This window comes from Ahaetulla prasina, chromosome 3, assembly GCF_028640845.1.
Source record: "Ahaetulla prasina isolate Xishuangbanna chromosome 3, ASM2864084v1, whole genome shotgun sequence".
NCBI lineage: Eukaryota > Metazoa > Chordata > Lepidosauria > Squamata > Colubridae > Ahaetulla > Ahaetulla prasina.
Window position 1 is genome coordinate 201541181 of NC_080541.1, and position 14753 is coordinate 201555933.

Sequence of the window (14753 nt, forward strand, 5' to 3'; positions counted from 1 at the left end):
AAACTCTAATAAAACTCAAATAAAAGCCCCCATTAAAACTATTAGGCAAGCCCTGCGCAATGGAACAAAAATGTCTTGAGCTCGCGTCGAAATGTCCGGAGGTCAGGGAGTCGACATAACCCTGGAGGCAGCTCGTTCCAGAGGGCAGGAGCCCCCACAGAGAAGGCCCTCCCTCTGGGAGTCACCAGTCGACATTGTCTGACCTACGGCACCCTGAAGAGACCCTCCCTCAAAAAGTGGATCATAAACCAATAATGCAATAAGCCAGTACAGAAAAAAAGTTTGAATCAACACATTTTCTGATTTCCTCATTTGAATTGTCTTTTCAATAAACGTGACTCTAAAAGGAAAGTGAATTCAGGAAAAAAAAGACAACTAAAAGCAGCACAAAAATATTCTGATTCTTAGTGTGCTCCTGGAACTGATAGTCAAAAGCTTTATATAATAGCAATCCCCACTCAATCTGAGAAAGAAATTGGAATAAGATCCTGACATATTTGTCTAAAAAGGTATTGGAGTCAAGATTCAGTTCTGAGCTGTGCCATATTAGAGAACTTCAAAAAATACAGCATGTGGATAAAATATAACAATGTGTTTGACTACTGTCCATGCAGCTAGCACATAGTGTCCTCTAGTGGCTGATCTACGTAGGTAGATAAAGAGTCACCAGGAACCCTTTTAGAACAGCTTGTATTGCCCATTTATGGTTTACTAGGAAGGGGGCTCACTCACTCAAGCTTTGCAAATACTATATAACATTACCACAATAGTGTAAAATAGGCTTCTTCTATTCACTACATAACTGCTCACAACAGCAGTTGATGAAAATCAACTATAATCATTTAGTCTTCTAGAAGTGAGTCATATTGCTGTTTGTGAGCTTAGAATGCAGCTGTGTAATTAGTGACAATGGGTTTAATATTTTAACATTTTTACTGTTAGATGCCTAGAGCAACTGGTTTGAGATGGGCAACCATTTAAGTTGAATGAGCAAATGAATTAATAAATAATTAAGACCACAAAGGAAGGAACATATTTAAATGCCTTTTCTTTGGTGTAATCATCCAGAATTTCTCCAAAATTGTGGTTCTACTTGTTTTAGACTAAAGGTCCCATCATTTCTATCTCTAGGCCTTGCTGGCTCTGGGGATCAAAAAGAAAGCATACATATGGAAGGTTTTGCCACATATTTTTCCTTCACAACTGGAATGTGCTAAATCTCGTCTTTCTTATTTAACTACTGTATATTAATACTGAGCAACACTATCATCAACAAAAGATCTCTTACACATATTATTTGAAACAAGAGGAATATTCAAAACTAAGTTCAGATAGCAAAGAAAAAAGCAGGAAACAAGAAGCTACTTTTGGAGCCAGAAATTGACTGAAAATGTGAAGAGATAGGGGGAAATGGCAATAAATTAATGATAAATACATTTTAGGGAAGGTCTCACCCTGTAGGGCTTTTATGTTCTTAAAACTTGCATCACAGGAAAATGGCTATGTTAATTGATTATGTGGAGGTTTTTGTCACCTAAAGAAAAAGAAAGGTCACATCAGTTTTCACCCGTAAACTGTATGGTGAAGGTTGATAAACTTCTTCATTTTCTCAATGAAGAAAAGCCTCAATTTAGCAAGGGTTTCAAAGGTATGATGCATAGATTTTATATTGTCTGTGTTTTATTCATTCTTTTTTTCTGGAAAGAAATCAATGTAAAAAGATGAACAGAATTAACTTCATGTTACCACTGTAGAAAGTGAATCTGATTAATTTCCACAAATGTTGCTTGGTCATTTGCATGTAACTGTCTTAAACAGCTTTCAGGATTTACCCATCAAGTGAGCAGATTAAAGCCATTTCTAGAGGATGAGAACATTTGGATCTGGTACCAATTCTAAACCTGTACAAAATACCTAACTAAGACTCAACAGAATGTTATGCATTCCTAATTTAAATAATAGTAATTTTTTCTACACTACGAGCTCTCATAGCAATTGCACAATATTATATTAATGTGTGTCATTGTTATGCAAATCAATGTCATCTGACAATGCCTAAAAAGTCGTGTAGAAATAGGTCTGTACCATTTGAATGGCTACATCTGGTGTTAAAGATTATAGTGTCCCTTGTTTGAATCCTGCCCCCTTTGACCCCAGCTCTTGAAAAGAAGTCTACCATTCGCTTCAACAAGTTATTTCACTTCAGATTTAATGACTGACATGGTTTAGCCTGTTGCTAACCATTTTCCCCACCTCTGAAAGAGAGAGGTACTTGTGGGAAACTTGTAACTTCTCAATTTTTTTGTAATTCTTGTAGCTCTTCCTACTACGACGGCTAAAGTATCAGGTAGGATACCCCTCAGAATTAGTAGTATAAGCCCTAAAATAGCCATATTACAGGAAACACATTTCCTTAAACACACCCCTCAAATCAGTCTGAAGCACTATTCTAATATAATCTTACCAATTTGTGGCCATCAGTCCCCAGAAATATGCACACCTCAATTTTTGATCCCTAAATAATCCCTTCCTTAAAATAAATGAAACTAAACTGAAGTTAGTGTAGTGGTGGTGGCATGGAGGTTAAGATGCTGGGCTTGTCAACAGAAAGAGTCGGCAGTTCAAGACCCAAGTTTCACAGTTCAAAAGTATGTAAGTGCAAGTAGATAAATAGGTACTGCTTTGGTGGGTATGTAACAGCACCCCGTGTACACCTTGGTGTATAATCATGCCGGCCATATAACCATGGAAGCATCTTCCGACAACGCTGGCTCACTCAGCTAAGAAATGGAGATGAGCACTTTCCCTAGAGGAACTTTTATCTTTAAAATAAAATTAAATATTTCAGAGGAAACTCTTGGCTTCCAGCAAGGATTACAAATGAAATTCAGGGCAGACACAGATATGTTTTCCCGACAAGTTTCAAAAGGCATCCATTATTCATGGGTCTGTTCAAAATACTGACAAACACTGAATCTTGTTCAATATTAAATTATAAAGAATGATTGTATAATGAAAGTAAATGCCATTTATTTTATCCATCAAGTCATTTCCCTTATAAAATCTCCAAAGTCTTCCACAAAGTTGAAAAAGGATAATGACCGTATTTTAAGCAGCAAGAAGAAAAAATGCCAGGAGATTGGAGTAGATAATTTCCAATGTTCTTTCCATTTCTTCCATTCTATGATTCTGTGAAAATTATCTGTAAATAGGTAATGAAATAATTTATAAAATGACAATTAATTCAACAGGGCTATATATTATTTCAAATATAGATAAAGCATATGACAGAATTTAAATTATTTCGGATGCTCTCTAAAAACAACAGCTTAGCAGACTTGAATCCAGTTAATAATTTATTAGAAGATGGCAAGGAAATCGTGGGGGTACAAGGCAAGATTGGTGGCTATTCTAGTGTCGTCTTCATGTTAGACAAATACCACCCAGCCTTTGAACATTTAATTTTCTTCATCTATGCTAGAACAGCTTTTAATCAGCCTCATCTTTGTTTTAATTCTGATGGTTTGATAGCTTTAATTTCTCATGTTTGCCTATGTATAATGAATTGCTTGTTAACATCACAATGGAAACTGCTGTTGGAAGACAACTAGTAAATTGTAACAAAAAAATAAAATAACTGCCTTGGCAAAAGACAGTTTTTTATGTTCCTCAAAAATAATTACTTGGGCCCTGAAATAAGTCAGGAGAGTTTCCCTAATCTTTTCTAGATTTCAGTCTGATTTAATCTCTCAGGATTGGTGAGACTCTGTTCAGATAAATATAGCTCTTCCCAGGGTATCTGAACGGTATGTATCTCAATGCTAAAAAAAAAAGGTGTTTTTTTTTCAAATTTCTACCAGCTGCAGTTGTGAAAAAATTTGCAGCTATTTTAGAGACCTTCTCTCACATAAAAAAAAAGTTTTAGAAAGGAGAAAATATAGTGTTGTATCCCTTGGCCTATAAAGAGAGACTTCAACTAGACCAGGGCTGTCAAACTCATGGCCCGCGGGCGGAATGAGCAATATAAAGTATCTGTAGGGACGCGGGGGCTCGGGGGCTAAGACGCTGAGCTTGTCGATCGCAAGGTCAGCAGTTCAGCGGTTCAAATTCCTAGTGCTGCCGTGTAATGGGATGAGCTCCCGTTACTTGTCCCAGCTTCTGCCAACCTAGCAGTTCGAAAGCACGTAAAAAATGCAAGTAGAAAAAATAGGGACCACCTTTGGTGGGAACGTAACAGCATTCCAAGCGCCTTTGGTGTTTAGTCATGCCAGCCACATGACCACAGAGCTGTCTTCGGACAGAGCTGGCTCTTCGGCTTTGAAACAAAGATGAGCACCGCCCCCTAGAGTCGGGAACAACTAGCACATATGTGCGGGGGGAACCTTTACCTTTACCTATGTAATCCAACAGATCCTTAACTGGAAGCAAGTAATAGTGCTGGTTCAAAAGCAAAGTACATGTCACAATATAACAATGAGTCACAAAAATGAAATTTCTAATTTTTTTAAAAAAAATCTTACTCATCACGCAGGAACAAACATCAGATTCCCTGAATCGGAGTTATCTTGAGGTATATTTCCCATCATTCTAGACCAGAAATGATGTGAGTTCACAACACCTGGGCAACAGGTTGGAAGAAGTTAATGTAGATCATGGGTGTCAAACTCACCATGTCACATTGCCGTCATGGGATGTTTCATGGCATTTTCCCCATTCATGGAGCTGGGGTGGGTGTGGTCTGCACGTGACGCATCCGGCCCCTGGTGTTGTGACTCCGGCTCCCGAGCCTGTCTTCATGGAGGAGGATGACTCTGAGGGAGAGGAGCCGACAAGGCCTCCCTCTCCAGGTCCCTCCTTTCTGGCAATACCTCAGGTGCCAGCAGAAGGCCAGGAAGAAAGTGTGTCAGAGCCCCCACCGTCAGAGAGTGAGGAGGATCAATCCTGTATTGATCCCAGACAGCGTAGGAAGGAGAAGCGGGCACAGCAAAGGAAGAGGTGTGGCAGGCCCAGAGAGTGCTGAGTCACTGAGTCATACCCCACAGGGGATAAAAGTGGGCGGAGTGGCTCCGTAGCCCCTGTGACGGACAAAACTACGAAGCGTGAACTTCGGATCGGTTGTTTTTGAGTTAAGGCCTGGACTGTGTGAAGGAATTATTCTGTGAACTCTTGGCTGCCACGGAAACGGCTTCTGACACGTGGACTCCTGTCTCTGCCAAGTGATAAGTAACTTGGCAGGCCTTTGAACTGCAGCTGCCAAGTCTTTTATCCGCAAAAAGAACTTCAGGTCGGTTGTAAATTAAATGACTGTTAGACACTCGCTCATGCGTTCTTATTTGTGAGGTGGGGAGGGGGACAGAACACCTGGGCTGCCAGTTTGACACCCCTGTTGTAGATCATTTGACCAGAGGGGAGAGGGTTTTTTAAACACCTCCTTTCACCCTTTGCCACTTGATGAATTCACATTTTAGAAAGAATTAACATCACATATTAACATTAGCATAGGATTTTTCCTATGGATTGTACAAATCACAGGGGACATTCAATGTACAATGTTAAAGAAAAAACAAACAAAATGGAGCCGATCTGATTGGGGCTGCAGAACTAGATGGCCATTACATGGGCAATGAAATGGGGGTGGGCAATGTATCTGCTGGCATATTTAATAGTGGTCTGGAATTTTGCAGGTTAGATGTGGCAGGTTCAAAGATATAGAGAGTATGGCTAAAGGAATAAAAGTAGTTCTGCCAATCAGCAACCATCCCACCCTTTGGCAGCTCTTCTAACTGGAAAATAATCTGTGCAGACTATCTAGTCTTCCAGAAAAAATGACCTCTGTCCTGTTTCTCTTTCACAGACACCCAGGCACCATTTTTCTGCATTTCCAAAGTATAGTACCATAGTTAGACTGGATTCATACATCATATGCATCATGCATTATATCGTTTGTTTGATTTTACTGGAGCATGATGCATAAATCCAGCCAACTGTGGCTTGTTCAACAAGCAATACTGTGGTTAAAACAGCTTACACGTTCAGTTCATTTTATACACATACTGCATGTAATTGGGTTGGCATAAACCATAACATGATATATTTGATTTTGGCCCAATTCATTTTTTGGTTTGTAAATTGTAACTTTTGACCTAGATTGATATATATGTATAGACACACACATAAAACCTCTGGTGGTTGAATGAGCAAAGCTAAAAACAAGCTAACACTTAGGTTGGAGAGTGAATTTAGCTGTCTTTTAAAGAGCTAACAACTAAAGAAAGTTCAGTGACTTTACTTAAAACCCAAGATTTATTTCCTGCAATTAAAAAGTAACTATGAAGTCTTCAGCAAACCATAAAGATGCAAAATCATGACACATGATTTGTCGTCAAATACTGTACTATCCTTACTTCCCCTGTCCCAACATCTGGCATAATTATATATGGTAAACCACAGTATTTATATGATGAGATTATCATGTAGGTATCATTTGCTGCCCTTTGCTCTCAATACCCATGAAAGTAACCTCAGAATACTTAGAAGAATTTTGTCAATCTATTTCTAGTGCCACTGGCAGACATTTCTGCTTTTGTTTCAAGCACAGGAAATCCCTTGCTTAAAAAGAAAATAGTTTCTGCTAATGTGATATTCTGCTAGTTAAAAATGCTAAGATTTTGCACACAGGCATTCGTTAAATTGCTCCCAATAATTGCCATATAGAATCTCTATATGAGAAGCGAAAGCAACTTATGACAGGATAAAAATAGATGCCCTGGATCAAGATCAGCCCAGTTTAAAGCACCCTGACCCTAAAGACAAAGCTTCTCACAAGAGGATTGTGTGCTTTATAAACAAGAATACGGGTGTTTACATTCTTTTGGAAAAGTATCCTGAGCTGTGCTGACTCAGTAGAACAAATACATTTGACTTCCTCCCGTAATGCTATCTAACAATTGGCCCTTTGTTGCATACTGATATTCAGCCTTTTTTGTCCTGCTTTTTTTTTAAAAAAAAAACCACCTGCTCACACACAAATAAAAGCCAAGCGAAAGACTGATGGTTTTAAGAGTTTAAAATGGCTTTATCTCATTTTTCCTAATATGACCTGCAGTAAATTACTATCGAGTCAGTATTTAGAGTTGGCATACTAATGCCTGGTTTGTACGTGAAGGACAGAATTTCCATTCAGTGCAGCATGTAAGGCAGCAAATTAAAATTCAAGGTGTGTCCGAATTTTAAGAGCAGCAAAGGAAGGCTTTCTTGGAAGAAGAGGAAAGTTACAATCATTAAGCTAAGAAGTAACAAAGGAGTGAGGAGGCTTTTGATTTCCCAAGAAATCTTCACTAGGTGAATGCTAAACTGGAAGGATGGAAAAGGGAAGGGCACCAATTTGCTTTAAACTACCAAAAAAAAATAAAATCTAGACGGACTCTGTGATTCAGTTGCATGCCTCTAAAATTTTGATCATTTACTATATAATAGAATAGTTTATTAATTAGTCTTGCAACATTAGTAATAAAAGAAAAAGAAAATACATAATCTGATTCCAGGGTAAAAAAAGATGCTAATATTAAGTGAGATCACTTTTGCCTCTATGTGTCTTTCTTCAAAGATGCTTTCCTCCAGTCCTTAAATCAACAGATAAGCGCAATAGCTTACTTTGCAAAATATTTGTGCAGAACCAGAGGGACATTTGACCAAAACCTGTCCCTCTGAGCGATTATCAAAACTTGTCTCTTCCCCAGCCCACTTTAATGCATATTTTTGCTGCTGGCTGATGACCTTTGGTGGGAGGGCAAATTAAGGCATCTGCCAATTGCTTTAACTTGTCCAGCATCAAACAATAAGGACAGCATCCCACCTTAACCTCATCACTCAGAAGGAACAGGACACAATGATTAGTTTTGCCCTCTGCAGTTAATTGTATGTTGGACTCTCACCTTCTCTGGATGAACTGGGGTTGAGGGGTAGACAAGCAGCTCTTGAAGCTTGTAGCAGCCTAACTGAAAAATGTTGGATAGGGAATTCTGGGAGCAAAATTCCACACAACTTCACTTTACTGAGCTTGTGAACCACTGGTCTAAAGCTATCCTGCTAGGCAGATGCCACTATGGGAATATGCCATTTATTGCATCACCAATGAGTACAGAGGGTTGCTGTTGTTGTTAGTTGCGAAATCATGTCTGACTCATCGCGATCCCATGGACAACGTTCCTCTAGGCCAGTGCTTCTCAATTATTTTCTGTCATGCCCCCCTAGGAAGAAGAAAACACTTTTCGCGTCCCCCCGCGCGACTTTCTTTCAGGCGTTTTTCTCCTTGAAAGGGAGGAGCATGCGCAGTCACATGTACTGGCAGTCCCACACTAAAGATGGCTCCGACAGGCTCGTGTCACAAGGGTTTTGGACAGCCAATCAGATGCTCCCGTTGTTCTCTGATTGGATACAGAGACATAAACACGGGGCTTAGCTTGTTTGCCGAGGTCAAACGCGCCCCCTTCGAGCCTCGCGCCCCCTGGGCGCGCCTGTTGAGAAGCACTGCTCTAGGCCTTAGGACTGTGATGGCGAACCTATGGCATGCATGCCACAGGTGGCACACGTAGCCATATCAATGGGCACACGAACTCAGCTCCGGTGCACATGCGCGCACTGGCCAGCTGATTTTCGGGCCTTCTGGGCCCACCAGAAGCAGGGAAACAGGCTGCTTCCTGCCTCCAGATGGCCTGGGTGGTGGTGGGGAAGGCCCGTTTTTCTCTCTTACCTGGCTTCAGAGCCTCTCTAGGTGTCTGGGAGAATGGAAAACTGCCTTTCCCACCCATCCCCAGGCCTTCCGGAGGCCAGAAATGGCCCGTTTACCAACTTCCAGTTGGACAGGAAGTGACTTGTTTGCTGTCCCCAGCTCCCCCCCCCCCGAGCCTTTCTAGGAGTCTGGAGGCTGGGGACAGCAAAAAACGTCACTTCCTGTCCAACCGGAAACAGGCCGTTTCTGGCCTCCGGAGGGCCTCCAGGGAAATGGGGAAAGCCATTTTCCACCCTCCCAGACTTACAGAGAGGCCCTGGAGACAGGTAGGAGAGAAAAACGGGCCTACCGGGCCATCGCGTGTGTGTGCGGGAAAGAGTCATGTGCGCATGCGCGAGGGTGGGGTGCATAGAATTACGGGTGTGGCCACACACTCGCGTGATCCCCCTGCCCCCCCCCCGGCATGCGATGGCAAAAAGGTTAGCCATCACTGCCTTAGGATAAGCTTAAAAATGCTTTTAAAGTGAAACAACTAAGAACCAATCTAATTTAGTCTCCACAACAGGCTGGGAATGAGATAAAGGCCATCGCACATGAATGGGTCGTCCACATCAGCTAGTGAGGCATTATTTTGCTACACTTAGCAAAGGGTGAGGACATGTCCTGCATCATTATCTCAGTAGCAACTGTGTTTCCCTGTTGCTAGCTATTTATTTATTTACTTACTTACTTATTTATTCTATTTGCCATTTACTTTATTTCTATTACTTCCACTGCTATTTATTAATTTATTAATGAAGTTTCTCTATAACAGGAATGTCAAAGTGGCGGCCCACAGGCCGGATGCGTCATGCATAGGCCAAGCCCACCCCAGCTCCGTGAAGGGGAAAAACGTTGTGGAACATCATGTGACGGCAACATGACGCCGCAAGTTTGACACCTGTGCTATAGAGTACAAATAAGTGTTGCTATCCAAATGAATTACAGAACTAGCAATGGCATTTGAAGAATAGTTACAACACTGGTTTCTAGCAGTTCTCTGAGATTCCTTAGTGGCTGTGTTAACCAGCCATTCCCAACCAGGTGCTAGACTCCAACTCCCAGAATTTCCAGGGGCAATGGGATTTTTAGAATAAAGTCCAGCATATCAGAACAAGAACTAGCTGTGGAAGCCTTAATTTCCTCTCCTAATTTCCTGGGCTCAAATGAGAGACCCAACTCATTTATCTCAGTTTCAATAGCAGCTATAACAAAGGACAAGTCCTGAGGGGAAGCCAGCCACACTCTGAATAGATCTATTCGGGTTACTAAACTGAATTCATTAAGCACCATCAAAAATATATCTATCTATTGCTTTCTTAGTAAACTATTTAGAAAGCAAAAAAAGTGCTGATCTTTAGTTCTATTTTGTAAATTAGATGTACAAACCTGAGGCCCTTGAGATACAAATACTCTCCCAAGTTCTTGGATATGGTCAGAGATGCTCCAAGTTTCCATCAAACCGTCTTTAATGTAAGAGAAACAGGAAGCTTTAGATGTACACAGAATAACTGAACAGGAAACATTCTATTAATTTGACTTTACAAAACTCTAATTTTGTCTGGGCTCAGGTTTGTTGGTTTTACACTTTCCAAACAAGAGAACCCAAGCCTATAGTTCTGGTATTCCATGATTGTCTCTTACCTAAGTATTAACCAGGTTTAATTCTGCTGAGATTTTTGAGGTCAGCCAAGGTCATCTGAGCAATGCCAAGGTAGAACTTTTCTGCAGCAAGCTATAAAGACAAACCTTGCTCTAGGGCTGTAAATAAAAATCTGCTTTTATCTTACATTTTCCAGGCCAATAAAAGCCAGGCTAACTGATAAATCAATTAATTACATTTATATTTAATATAATGAAATAGCTATAAAATAGTTCATAGTTCAGAATTTCCTCCTACGCATAGTTCAGAGTTTCTCCAATTTAGCAACTTTATATTGTATTGACTTCAATTTCCAGATTTCCCCAGCCAGCCTGTTTAAATCATTCAGCCACTGTATTTAAATTGCAGTTCTTCTGCACTGACTTGATTGTATTGGAGTCACCGTTCATATTGATTATATTTGTTCTCAGATTTGCAAGGAGACTGTGAACAACATACTACAGGTAGTGCTCATTTAGTGATTGCCTCATTTAGTGACTGGTCAGAGTTATGACAGTGATGAAAAGTAACTTTGCAACCAATCCTCACATTTATGACTTTCACGAATCTTTAAAGCAAAAGAAAGGAAGTAAGATCCTTAGCACTGTCATGGTTTCACTTAGTGAACACTTCACTTAACAACTGAGTTGGTCCCAATTGTGGTTGCTAAAAGAGGACTATTTGTAAAATGCTTCCAAGTTGGCATCCTATAGCTGTACCATACATAATGCCTGTTTGTGTTTAAATCTTAGGAAAGTACATTTAAATGTTGCTGTCACCTATTGTTTGACATTTATATTTACAAAAAAATGTTTATTCAGTAATGTTTATTTATTTAGTGCCTTTCAGTCAATCTTGATAAGATATCTGGACAAATCTATGCAGTTTTCCTGGCAACATTTTCTGGAAACAGTTTGCCACTGTCTTCTTCTTAGAGCAGTGGTCTCCAAACTTGGCAACTTTAAGACTTGTGGACTTCAACTCCCAGAATTGGAGTTGAAGTCCAGTATGGCTGGCTGAGGAATTCTGGAAGTTGAAGTCCACAAGACTTAAAGTTGGCAAGTTTGGAGATCCCTGTCCCAGAGCCAGAGGAGCTTGATTGGCTCACAAGTATCTCACCAGGCTAGAATTCACAGTCACAGAGTTTTCAGCCAGTACACACAGTATAGTAAGTAACCACTGCACCCACTTGGCTTTCTGTTACTATTTCCTTTACTATTTTTTTAGTCACTAGTTTCTTAAGAAACAAGTGTTTCCTAAGTGACCTTTCTATGTAAACAGTTAAACAGAAATAAATTTTGTTAAATTGTGCAAGTTTTCCGATGAAAACAATTCAGCTGATGAGAGGACAAATGACTGACCCATTGTGACAGCCAAGAATAAATGAGAATAGTGACTATCTAATGAGTTGTACTTGGAGACAGGCCTCAATTCACACCTACAGCATTCTTTATGTATTCACAAAATGTCTATACCTTTCAAACAGATAGCTCTGGGTGGTAAATAGGACATGTCAATATAACATAAAAACTATCCCCAAATCATTTTATCTACCCCATCAATAAAACATCCCTTCAACATAGCATATTTAAATCAGTCTATTCACTCAGACACCATCAACTAGGGATCAAAGTTACCAATGTTCCATTTTCAAATAAACGTTTTAAGTGTTTTACTGAATGCCAGACATGAGGGGCCATAACACTGAGGGCAGAATGTTTCATTATGCTATGGCAACCAGACTTCTTGGTGGAAGCGTATACAGATCCTTCCTGGATTGACTGGATGTGACAGAATCATAATCAAGGTTTCATAATCAATCTTGTCACTGTAATGCTGATTATAACCTATTGGGGGGGTTATAGGTAAGAATTAGCATTTGGGGCAGAAGTGACCTAATACATAGAGAGGTGGTCATTTTTTTTTTTTTACATTTATATCCCGCCCTTCTCCGAAGACTCAGGGCGGCTTACAGTGTGTAAGGCAATAGTCTCATTCTATTTGTATATTTACAAAGTCAACTTATTGCCCCCCCAACAATCTGGGTCCTCATTTTACCTACCTTATAAAGGATGGAAGGCTGAGTCAACCTTGGGCCTGGTGGGATTCGAGCCTGCAGTAATTGCAGGCTGCTGTGTTTTAATAACAGGCTATCTTACAGCCTGAGCCACCACGGCCCATTTCAAGGGAGGTCACATTACTACCTCTTTAAAACCTATGACATTTTGCCCTTCCTTAGAAAAAGCATTAATCACCTTCTGAATCTAGCTGCAATAATCATGTTTTTAAAAACCAATTCCAGGAATTGTCTTATTTTAATTTTGGTATTTAGTTTTACCAAGCAAGCAGAAGAGCCACATACTTCCTCTGCCAATGTGGTTTCCTCAGTCTTATCTGCACTTGTTTATACCATCATTAATTTGCAATAGTTCTTGTTTAAGGTTCCCACTAGAATTAGGAAGCAGCAGCAAATAAAGCAATGAAAAATATTAATAAAAATGGGAGGTCAAGGGAAAGCCTAGTATTCTTATGACCAGACATCAGAAATGATTTATACCAGTTAATACATTGGTGTAAATCATTTCTGTTCAGGCCAACGCCTGAACAGAATATATGATGCTGTCTATTTTAATTGCATGCTATCCTTCTTAGTCAAGTTTCCCCAGAATAGTTCTTCCACACTAACAACCCAAAATAACGATTCAATTTCAGAATATCCAAATACCCAATGAAAATAAATTGTAATTTCCACAATAAAAGTCCAAAATAAATAAAACATTTTAAACCATTTCAAGTACTGGTTTAGAGTGTCACTATACCTCATTGCAAATTGTAACAAACAGAGTTTTGCATTAACTGATGTATTAATATAGCTAGAATGAATACATGTGCATATAAATAAGATGAAAAGAGAAAATGGGAATGCAAGCATATATGAAACTGAATATGATTTTTGGAATGAAGAGATTGGAGCTTCCAGACTGATGAACCCCAAGATCTGACTTGCCTGCATGATAAAGAAAACACTAGATATGTGTCTTCTAAAAGTCTGATTATATGGATAAGTAATCTATGGTTTTCTACATCTAGTTTGAACTACAACTCCCAGCATTTTTTACCACTGGGTATATGATTTGGGACACTGGAAGCTATAGTTAAGTAATATCTTAAGCTTCCAACTTCATTTCTGGTCTAATGGAAGGTGTAATGCCTTTTAAACTTACATGGCTATTTACAAATCACTTGAGTCAGCATACAATTTGATAGGCATGTAATCTGCTTTCTTATTATTGCTGTAATCCCTATCTTAATTTTACTGTTAATTTCTTGACTTCTGTTCAAGATAATGCTTGGAATCCGTAATGGGTTGTGTACATGCTGAAATTACCTTTGAATGGGGGAAAATATTATTTTAATGCTAGTCCAACGTAAGTAAAGATGACTTCAGAAGTTACCAGGATTGTATTTAACTGCAGGTGGGGAGAGGCCCTAGAATGACTCAGCAGTCAAATATTCTTAAGAATACATTTTAATCTAGAGACTAAAATCTATTTACACATATATTAAGTAACAGGATAAAATAAGCAGTGACAATCAGAAATACAAAGTAGTATATATAAACTATATAATTAACATAAAGATTATGTAATCCTGACAATGGCAAAATCATTATTTGAAGTCTTACTAACACAGAGAATGACTAACTGGAAGTATTTCATTTTAATATTGAAAAAAAACCTCTAAAGGCCATTCATAATTTTGACTGAATTAAAGTACATTTTATTGTTATGTACATTGTATGTCAAAGTCCAATGACACCATCTTGTAGATAGATACCTGTAGCAGTTAAATAGTGGAGTTAAATCTATGTCCCATTATTGGTTATTTGTACAAGACTATTAGTACCTTAAGTGTTGCTAAATGCACGGCGTAGTACATAATTCAAACACTTCATTCTGAGTTGTGTACAAAGATTAATTTAAACCTGTTCAACTGGTATGGGAACCATAAGCAAACTTGTAGAATGCTTTCAGTAACATCTGTACTTTACACTTGTCTATCTTGCAAGAGGTTTTTTTTTTAACATAACATGAAGATAATTTAATTCTTACTGGCACATCAGGTTGAATAAATTGGGTTGGGCAAAACATTCATAATAAGTTTCAAAAAGTCGTGGTTTTTTTTTTAATTTCTAATTTTAAAACGATATAATTCTGCTCTGAATGCCGAATGTAGTTATTGGTAAGACCATTCGGTATTTGAAACCATGAGATCATCTATTCTAATATTATCCACCACATTGCTGAATGGGATCCCTGGAAAGCTTTACAGTAACACGTG

At 39.1% G+C, this 14753-nt stretch overlaps 1 long non-coding RNA gene across 8 annotated transcripts in view; it reads right to left on the minus strand.

Annotated features, from left to right (window-relative positions):
- The window catches only part of LOC131193894 (uncharacterized), a 30854-nt gene that overhangs the window by 15614 nt on the left and 487 nt on the right, over positions 1–14753 (minus strand). For 3 of the 8 annotated variants that reach the window (XR_009154049.1, XR_009154048.1, XR_009154046.1), the window contains exons 1-3: positions 4670–8480; positions 3103–3202; positions 1455–1534 (exon numbers count right to left, since the gene is read on the minus strand). This is a non-coding gene — a long non-coding RNA (uncharacterized LOC131193894). The other 5 variants (XR_009154051.1, XR_009154050.1, XR_009154047.1 and 2 more) reach the window with 5 other exon arrangements.